Source organism: Sesamum indicum, linkage group LG9 (genome assembly GCF_000512975.1).
Source record: "Sesamum indicum cultivar Zhongzhi No. 13 linkage group LG9, S_indicum_v1.0, whole genome shotgun sequence".
Lineage (NCBI taxonomy): Eukaryota > Viridiplantae > Streptophyta > Magnoliopsida > Lamiales > Pedaliaceae > Sesamum > Sesamum indicum.
Genome location: NC_026153.1, coordinates 10,505,709 through 10,514,531, shown reverse-complemented (window position 1 = coordinate 10,514,531; position 8,823 = coordinate 10,505,709). Strand labels below are relative to the sequence as shown.

The window sequence follows — 8,823 nt, the reverse complement described above, 5'->3', positions numbered from 1 at the left end:
GGCTCCAAAGGGCAAGCAACACGCATGTTATGACAATTAAGATCAAGCACTCCAAGGTTAATCGCAAGAAGCGTAATGTAAGGGCTAAGTATGAGGGGTCGGTTCTTGTTTAGGGTGGACTGGAGTTGGGCAGCCAATGAAAAGCTTATATTCACTTTTATGCCCCGCAGCATACACAACAAAAAGAAAAACTCAATTTTCGTGCAAATACCCGAATTATCCCGACACCCTGAGAAATTAAAAGCTAAGAAGCGGTAGTCAAATTTGAGTACAGGATCTTTCAAAAAGGAAGCCTTGACCGACTGGGGTACTAGAGAATGGTGTCAACAGACAATTGCTTCCACAGTTGAGTATGATTATAGTCATCACGAAAATCAGAGAGAGAAGTTTGATACTCGTGCTGCTGTGAGATTGTCGAGTTAGTGAATCCTAGGGCGATGTTCAAATCGGTGAGAGATAAAGACAATGCCTACCTAATAATCAGAATTTAAGCACTTGCGGGATTTTTAAAGTGAGACCCGGTGGAATTGAAAATTCAAATGTGGTGTAAAACTCATGAACAAGTTCGGTATAGGCATCCACATTGCATTACAAAAACATCTCCGTCCAATATTGTCAAGCAGTAGACTGAAGTTGTCTGAAATATTCAAAGCAGTAATTGTGGGAGGTTGGAGAACCTTGCGAGATCTGATAGCAACATACTTGTCACAAGTAGCGCGAGAGGCGAATGTAAGATTGCCGCAAGGGATTCAGGGGCAAGTGATGGCGGTGGCTCGCGAACTCCGGGACTGGTTTTGAGAAGAAGACCCAGCAGATTTAGTCTTTTTTTTGCTACTCATATCTGTTAGAAGAAATAAAATTGGAATATGAGAAATATAAAAGGAGAAAAAGTGGGCGGTTTAACAAGAAGATAGAAAAAGAAAAATAAAAGAGAAGAAGGGGATAAATGTGTCTGGGTGGTGTAGTTGGTTATCACGCTAGTCTCACACACTAGAGGTCCCCGGTTCGAACCCAGGCTTAGACATTATTACCCATATTTTTTTAGCTCGCTCTGTTAGTTTTTGTGTGTTATATAGACTTTGGCATATCCCTTGGCAGGTCGAGGGAGACGCCACTCATTGAGCACTGTTGTATTGTATGATTGTACTATTTATTTAATAAAAATTACATTTACCTAAAAAAAAAAATAGAAGAAGCGGATGGGTGAAAAGAGAAAAGAGAAAGAAAGAAGAAAGAAAAAGAAAATAGAAGAAAAAAGTTGGAAAAGAAGGGTGGAGGCAAGTGGCGGTCGATAGTGGTCGACACTGTCGCCATTGTCCGACAGCACTAAAGAGAGCAATGGTGAGTGGCGGTGAGTTGGCAACAAGGAAACGAACGGTGGCAAAGGAGCATCAGGCTCGGGTGAAGGACAGAGAGGAAGAGGTGGCGGTGATGACGGCGGCAAAGCTACGCGCGGCTGGGTGATGGCGTTGACGGCATAGAGGAGCAACGAAAAAGTGGAGTTGGTGCGGCAGCGAAGGTGGATCTAATGAGGAGAAAGAGTGACGGAGGTGGAGAGAAGGGCGGTGGTGGCGGAACGGGTTCTGGCGGTGGAGCACTGACGGCTGGCGTGCGTTAGGCTTGAAATGGTAGAAGTGGCTACAAGAAATTTTGACAATGAGGTGAGAATTGAACATTTAGGGTTTTAATAACTTGTTTTTGATTTTTTTTATTTTTATCCTTTTTTTTTATTATTAATAAATAATGTAAATAATAAAAAACAAAAAAAAAGTGTGAGTGTGTTTTGACAGATTAGGTGTTGGAGTTAGGCGTGGGCACGCCTAACTCAAGTTAACAAAAATGCTTTGGAACAGATTAGGTGGCAGGGTTATGTGTGGGCACGTCTAACTCCCAACAGATTAGATGACTGAATTAGGAGTGGGCACGCCTAACTGTAGGTTGTTTTATGTTCACATTGACCTATAAAAATCAATGTTGGCAACACCACAACATTCATAAGAAGTTGCGTTAGAGAAAAAAAAATTGAGGAAGGGGAAAAGGACTTGGGCTACCTCCCAAGAAGTGCCTTTCTTTAACGTCTTTGGCTAGATGGGATGGCATTTTTTAGGTGATGGTGGGTTCTAGGAATTGTATCTTTTCCACCAAGGTAGAGTCGAAACCTTCGTAGAACGGTTTAAGCCTATGCTCGTTCTCCTTGAACATCTTTTGAGTTGTTGGACTTTTGATTTCAAATGCACCATGAGGGAAAATATGAGTCACAACAAAAGGTCCAATCTACCAAGATCGTAGCTTACCCAGGAAAAGTTTATGTTTGGAACGAAAAAGCAAGACTTTTTGTCCAACAACAAAAACTTTTCTTGAGATGGTATAATCATGGAAAGCTTTGGTCTTGTCTTTGTAGATCCTTGAGTTCTCATAAGCTTCATTTCGAATTTCCTCAAGCTCTTGTAGTTGCAGTTTTCTTTGACACCCCTGTCTCATCCATTGTCATGTTGAGTTGTTTGATTGCCCAAAAAACCCTATGTTCAAGCTCAATAGGAAGATGACAAGGCTTACCAAAAACCAAATTGTACGGGGAAATACCTATTGGAATCTTGCATGTCGTGCGGTAGGCCTATAACGCATCATCCAAGCGAATACTCCAATCTTTTTGACTAGGATTAACTGTCTTTTCAAGTATGGACTTGATCTCACGATTGGAAACCTCGGCTTGACCATTTGTTTGAGGGTGGTAGGCAGTGGAGACTCGATCAGTCACATTGTACTTTTTGAACAAAGCACTTACCATCTTGTTGCAAAAGTGAGTTCCTCAACCACTAATGATGGCTCTAGGCATCCCATAGCGAGAAAAGATGTTAGTCTTCACAAAATTTATGTCAATTTTAGCATCATCCATATGTGTAGCTTTCGCTTCAACTCACTTAGACACAGAATCTATCCCAAGAATGATGTAAGATTTTCCAAAAGGTGAAGGAAATAGTCCCATGAAATCAATTCCCCATACATAAAAAACTCCGCACACAAGTACAGGGGCTAGGGGCATTTGATTACGGGGGCCGAGATTTCCCTTCTTTTGGAAATTCTTACAAGATTTGCAGAATAGATAAGAATCCTTAAATAAATTTGGGCAAAATAAACCACATTCCAACACTTTTAATGTTGTTCGTTTAGAACCAAAATGCTCCCCAAAAGCATGAGAATGACAAAATTCAAGAATAGATATAAATTTGGGGTATGCACCTTCTTATGATTTGATCCAAGCAATACTTCCAAAAATATGGATCATCCCACACATAGTACTTTGCATCATTTCTAATTTTTTTCCTCTTTGCTCTATATAAATTAATAGGCAAAGTGTGAGTAGCGAGGAAATTTATTAAATCAGCGTATCATGGGGTTGTTCCTTGTGCGGCGAGGAGGTGTTCATCCAAAAATTCATCTTTCATGGGGGGTAAGTCACCTTCGATTACTAACCGGCTGAGATGGTCGGCAACAAGACTTTTCGCCCCCTTCTTGTCCTTGATAGTAGTCAAACTCTTGTAGCTAGAGTATCCACCGTATGAGCCTTGGTTTTGCGTCTTTCTTTGACAAGAGATACTTGAGTGTTGGATGATCAGGGTAAACAATTACTTTAGTACCAAGAAAATAAGGACGAAATTTTTCCAAAGCAAAAACAACAGCCAAGAGTTCTTTTTATGTGGTGGTTTAATTGCTTCCAGTTCCATTAACATCCTTGACACATAGTAGATAACATGGGGGTACTTTCCAACTCTTTTGCCTAGAACAACACCAATGGGATGGTTGCTTGCATCACCCATGATCTCGAATGGTAGTTCTCGATTTGGAGGTTGGATTATCAGTGCAGAGGTCAACGAGGCTTTTAATTTGTTGAATGGTAGTTTGCATGCTTCATCAAACTCAAAAGCCTCATCTTTTTGCAACAACTTGCATAGGGGTTAAGCAATTTTAGAGAAGTCTTTAATAAATCGTCTATAGAAAATCCTGCATGATCAAGAAAAGAACGATCTCCCATATACTAACGGGGTAAGGCAAGGATTTTATAACGTCTATTTTAGCTTGATCAACCTCTATCCCCCTCGAAGACACGATATGTCCTAAAATCAAACCTTCGTCAACCATAAAATAGCATTTTTATAATTACCTCTATGAGCCTTTCAAGAACTTTAGCCAATTTTCCCAAGCAATCACTAAAAGAATGACCATAACAGTAAAATCATCCATGAATACCTTTATGAATTGTTCCACATAGTCAGAAAAAATGCTCTCCATACATCTTTAGATTGTGACGGGTGCATTTTGCAAATCGAAGGGCATCGGTCGGTAGGCAAATGTGCCAAAGGGATATGTGAATGTTTGTTTTGTCTTTGTCTGAGGGTGCAACGGGTATTTGACGAAAACTTGAGTAGCCATCAAAACAACAGTAATGAGAACGCCTGACTAATCTCTCTAGCATTTGATCAATAAAAGGGAGTGGAAGTGATCCTTTCTAGTGGATGCATTGAGCTTCTTATAATCTATCAACACACGCTAACCATTTTGAACATGAGTGGGCACTGAATTTCCAACAAAATTTTCGATAACCGTGATAGCCGTTTTCTTAGGCACAACTTCAGTAGGACTTACCCATTCACTATCAGAAATAGGAAAGATCATACCTGCATCAAGAAGTTTCAAGATTTCTTTCTTTACCACTTCCATCATGGGCAGGTTCAATCGACGTTATGCCGCTTGTGATGGTTTGGCTCCCTCTACATGTAGGATCCTATGCATGCATGTGGAAGGACTTAAGCCCTTAATGTCGCCTATGGTCCACCAATGGCCTCTAGGAACTCTCGAAGTACACAGATTAACTTCTCCTGTTCAAAGTAGAAAGCTTACTAGAGATAATTACCGGTAACGTGTCATTCTCTCTTAAAAGAAACACTTGAGATGCTTGGGTAAATCCTTCAACTCCAAAGTAGGGTCTGCAAGATAGAAGGGACAAGTTTAATTCAATCAAAGCAAGATTTAAGGCTAAGGGTTGAAGGGCTTCTAATTCGAAGACGCTCTCCCTAATGCTTGAATCAAGTGTTCAGAAATCTTCCAAAATTTCTAGTTGTGTGGGTGTGAGGCTTCATTCTAGTGCCAATTTAGTGTGATCCTCACTATCATAAGTTGTCAATACCTGCATAATAGGGTCAAGTAGATCCAAAAAGAGAGCAGTTGGTACATTACTAGGATATCGCATGGATTTATATATATCGAATCTTATAACTTCACCATCAAATTCTGTAGTGAGGGTAGCATTATGGATATCTATTTTTGTTCTAGCAGTTTTAAGAAATGATCTTCCTAGCAAAATAGATGTAAAATTGGGGAAGTTGTCTTCCCTCATATCTATCACAAAGAAATCAGCGACAAAGACCAATTCATTAACTTGCACTAAAACATCCTCAAGAACTCCCTCGGGGTAATCAATAGGGCAATCGGTGACTTGGATCACAAAACCCAATTTTTTTAATGGACACAGAGAGGTATTTGCAAAAAGTTTCGAAATTTTTCCTTTCTTCTTCCTCTTTTTTAGCTTTGGCACACCTTTTCGGGGAGGGTGATTTGGTCACCAGCATCTTAGAAATGTCATCCATGACTTGGTTGGGGTTTTTAGCTTGTTTGGATCTTTATTTTGCATGCCCACGCCTAGTGCTGATTTCGGATTGTATCTCTTTTTAACTGTGTAAAACAATAGCACTAGCATTTTCCTTAGGATAAATGATAGTTTGGGAGGACAACTTACCTTGGGACTCTAAACGACTGATAGATGAGGCCAATTGATTCATTTCAGACTCCAAGTTTTGAATGCTTATATGAGTGTAGGACTCCAAATTTTGGATGTTTGTACGAGTCTCCTATTGAAATTGTTGAGTGTTAGCAACAAGTATTTTCATCATGTCCTCTAGAGATGTACCTGAGTTGGACTTAGATTGAGGAGGCAGTAGTGGTTGTTGGTATGGAGGTCTTTGAAAATTTTTACATTGATTGTAAGATCTCAAATTCGGTGGTCCCTCCATCGGGGGTTATATGTGTTTGAAAATGGGTCATATTTCTTATATTGTTGCACGGAATATCCACCGATGATGTCGGCATGTTTGGTTGGTTCTTCATGAAGTGTGCGGCAAGCATTAATAAAATGTCCCAAAGATGTACATATTTGCGAAAGCCTTGACTTGTTGAGTGCTTCCCACTATAACCTTTTCGAAAAGAGAGGTAAGTTTGTCTACACGTTCATCAATTCAAGTGCTTACTTCGTTTACTTTTCATGGTGGGTTGTCATTCCTATTACTAAATTGTTGATTAGCCGCCATGGTTATGATCAGTTTGCGTGCTTTGGTAGAGGTTTTTTCATACAAAGCACCTCCATTGGCCCCATCCACCAAGTTTCTATTTGCCTTAGACAATTCCTCATAAAAGTATTAAATTAAAAGATGGTGGGGAATTTGGTGATGGGGGCAACTATCCACTAACTGCTTGAATTTTTCCAAATACTCATGGAGACTTTCACCGGAAAATTGGCGTATTCCATTGATTTCCTTCCGGATGTTTGTAGTTCTTGAAGCGGGAAAATGGTTCTTAAGAAATTCTTTTGTGAGCTCATTCCAAGTAGCAATAGACCTCGATGGTAAGGAGTAGAGCGAATCTTTTACTTTATTGCCCAAGGAGATTGGAAATGCTCTTAACTTGACTTGCTCTTCAGTGAGTTCCAAGAAAATGATCCGTCCCCTGTCAAAACGTGACAGAGGTATCTCCTATTCACTAGGAGATGCGTCTACACTCTATAAAATTGTGGCCACAGTCATTGGTCGAATGGGAAGAAGATGTTCTTATATCGAATAATTTGGCGTGACACAATCTCAAATATTAAGCATAGACGCCTAGTCTAGGATGAGAACTAACGCCCAATTCCATGCCCTAGACTAAGGCCGGGAGACGGTAGACAGAAGGACCGTACCCGCATGGACTCGAGAGCCTAAAAGTTCACATGGAAATTCGCATAGTCTTTAATATCATGGACAATTACTAGACGGCCACCCATGGTGACAGGCTTTCTTGGTCAAGCGTTGATCAAGAATTATTAGTTAAATTGGATTTAATGAATAATAGTGTTGGACACTACCCCAAGTCTAGTTGAAAGGTGAACCTAAAGAGTCACACACAAATCACCGAGAAGGGACGAGGAATATTGGAAATTAATCCTATAAGTAATTGGATTACTTATATATAGGAGGGATCCATTGGACGGATAAACCCAAGGACAAACTGATTGGGAATACCATTTCAGCCTACAGTTCCCACTGATGGTGCTCTAGTCCTCCGTAGGTCGACCAGGAAATTGCGACCACCTGATAGGTATGGATTCTTGGGACTAACTAGTCAATTGGATAATGATCGAAAAACATACAGAGAAGCAAGGTCGGACATAGATTGGGATATAAACATGCTAGACAAATGGCTAGATGATGAAACAAAAGCATAGAAACAAAACATGAAACTTTAGTTTTTTGTTTCTATAGCAACTTGGGTTGTTCCCTTTACGTTCTCTCATTCCGTTCACTTCAAAATTCAAATTAGAATTCCTCTATGTTGTGCACACCACAAAATAAAATTGATATAGTTCTTTTTCTATTGCTAGATAGTACAAAGAACAAGAAGAAAAACAACTCCAAACTAACACTATTGTTTAGTGCTTTTGGATTGTTTTATCAAATTCAATATAGAATAAAACTGGGAATAGCTTAGAGAGAGAAAAGGAGCAAATTTCGGCTCATTTGATGGTTATGTTGGATATTTGTATAGTTTTGTATATTACTTACAATTGAATTCAAAATTCAATAATTACCAAATTTGCCTTCAAGACAACCTATACACACATGCATATAACTTCCAACCATGATGGAATAACCACTTCATCATGTTCATCAGGGTGAGGAGTTTCAACTCTTTCTTGACTTGCTCCAACCTCTCTCAAATGGGCCTAGACTTCAAGTATGCACCGGGCTTCATTTAATTTTGATTTAATGAAATTAAATCAAGCCCAACCAAAGTCCATTGGACATAATTAATTAAATTAATTTTATCGCAACTAAGTTTAGAGATTCATTTAATTTAATTAAATAAATTTAGGTCCAAACGCTAATTAATTGATCCAATCAATTAATTAAGCCAAACTTAATAAATTAATCTAATTAATTTAAAGGTGTTAAGTCCAAAATTAATTAATCCAATTAATTAATTCTTGAGCTATCCATCAAATAGATTATTCAATAAATAATCCAGTCATTTACATATATTCTTCTTGAATTATATTAAATAAATGATTCAGTCATTTGTATATTCTCCTTGAATTAATTTAAGCCAAGTAAATTAATTTGTTTCTTCTCGAATTAATTTCAAATTAAATCCACCAATTCCATAGTAATTTGTGTGTGACTCATTAGGTTCACCCTCGGTTAGACTTGAATATTGTGTCCAATTCAAATAATTAATTAAATTAACAAATAATTAATTAAATCTAATTTAATTAATTATTTTCAATTATACATTAATCAGAAACTCCCATCATCATGGGTGGCCATCTAACAACGGTTCATGGCACTAGAGACTAGGTGAATGTTGGCGTGAACATTTAGGTTCTCGAGTTCTATACAGGTACAGTCATTTCGTTTACCATCTCCTGCCCTTAGTCTAAGGTATGGAATTGGGTGTCGGTTTTCATCCTGGACCAAGCAACTATGCTGAATACTTGAGATGCATTTATTCTATTGATCG

The 8,823-nt window shown here is 38.7% G+C and overlaps 1 non-coding gene across 1 annotated transcript; it reads left to right on the top strand.

Moving 5' to 3' along the window:
* TRNAV-CAC lies at positions 951 to 1,024 on the top strand. Its single transcript has one exon. It is a non-coding gene; the product is annotated as a tRNA-Val (tRNA).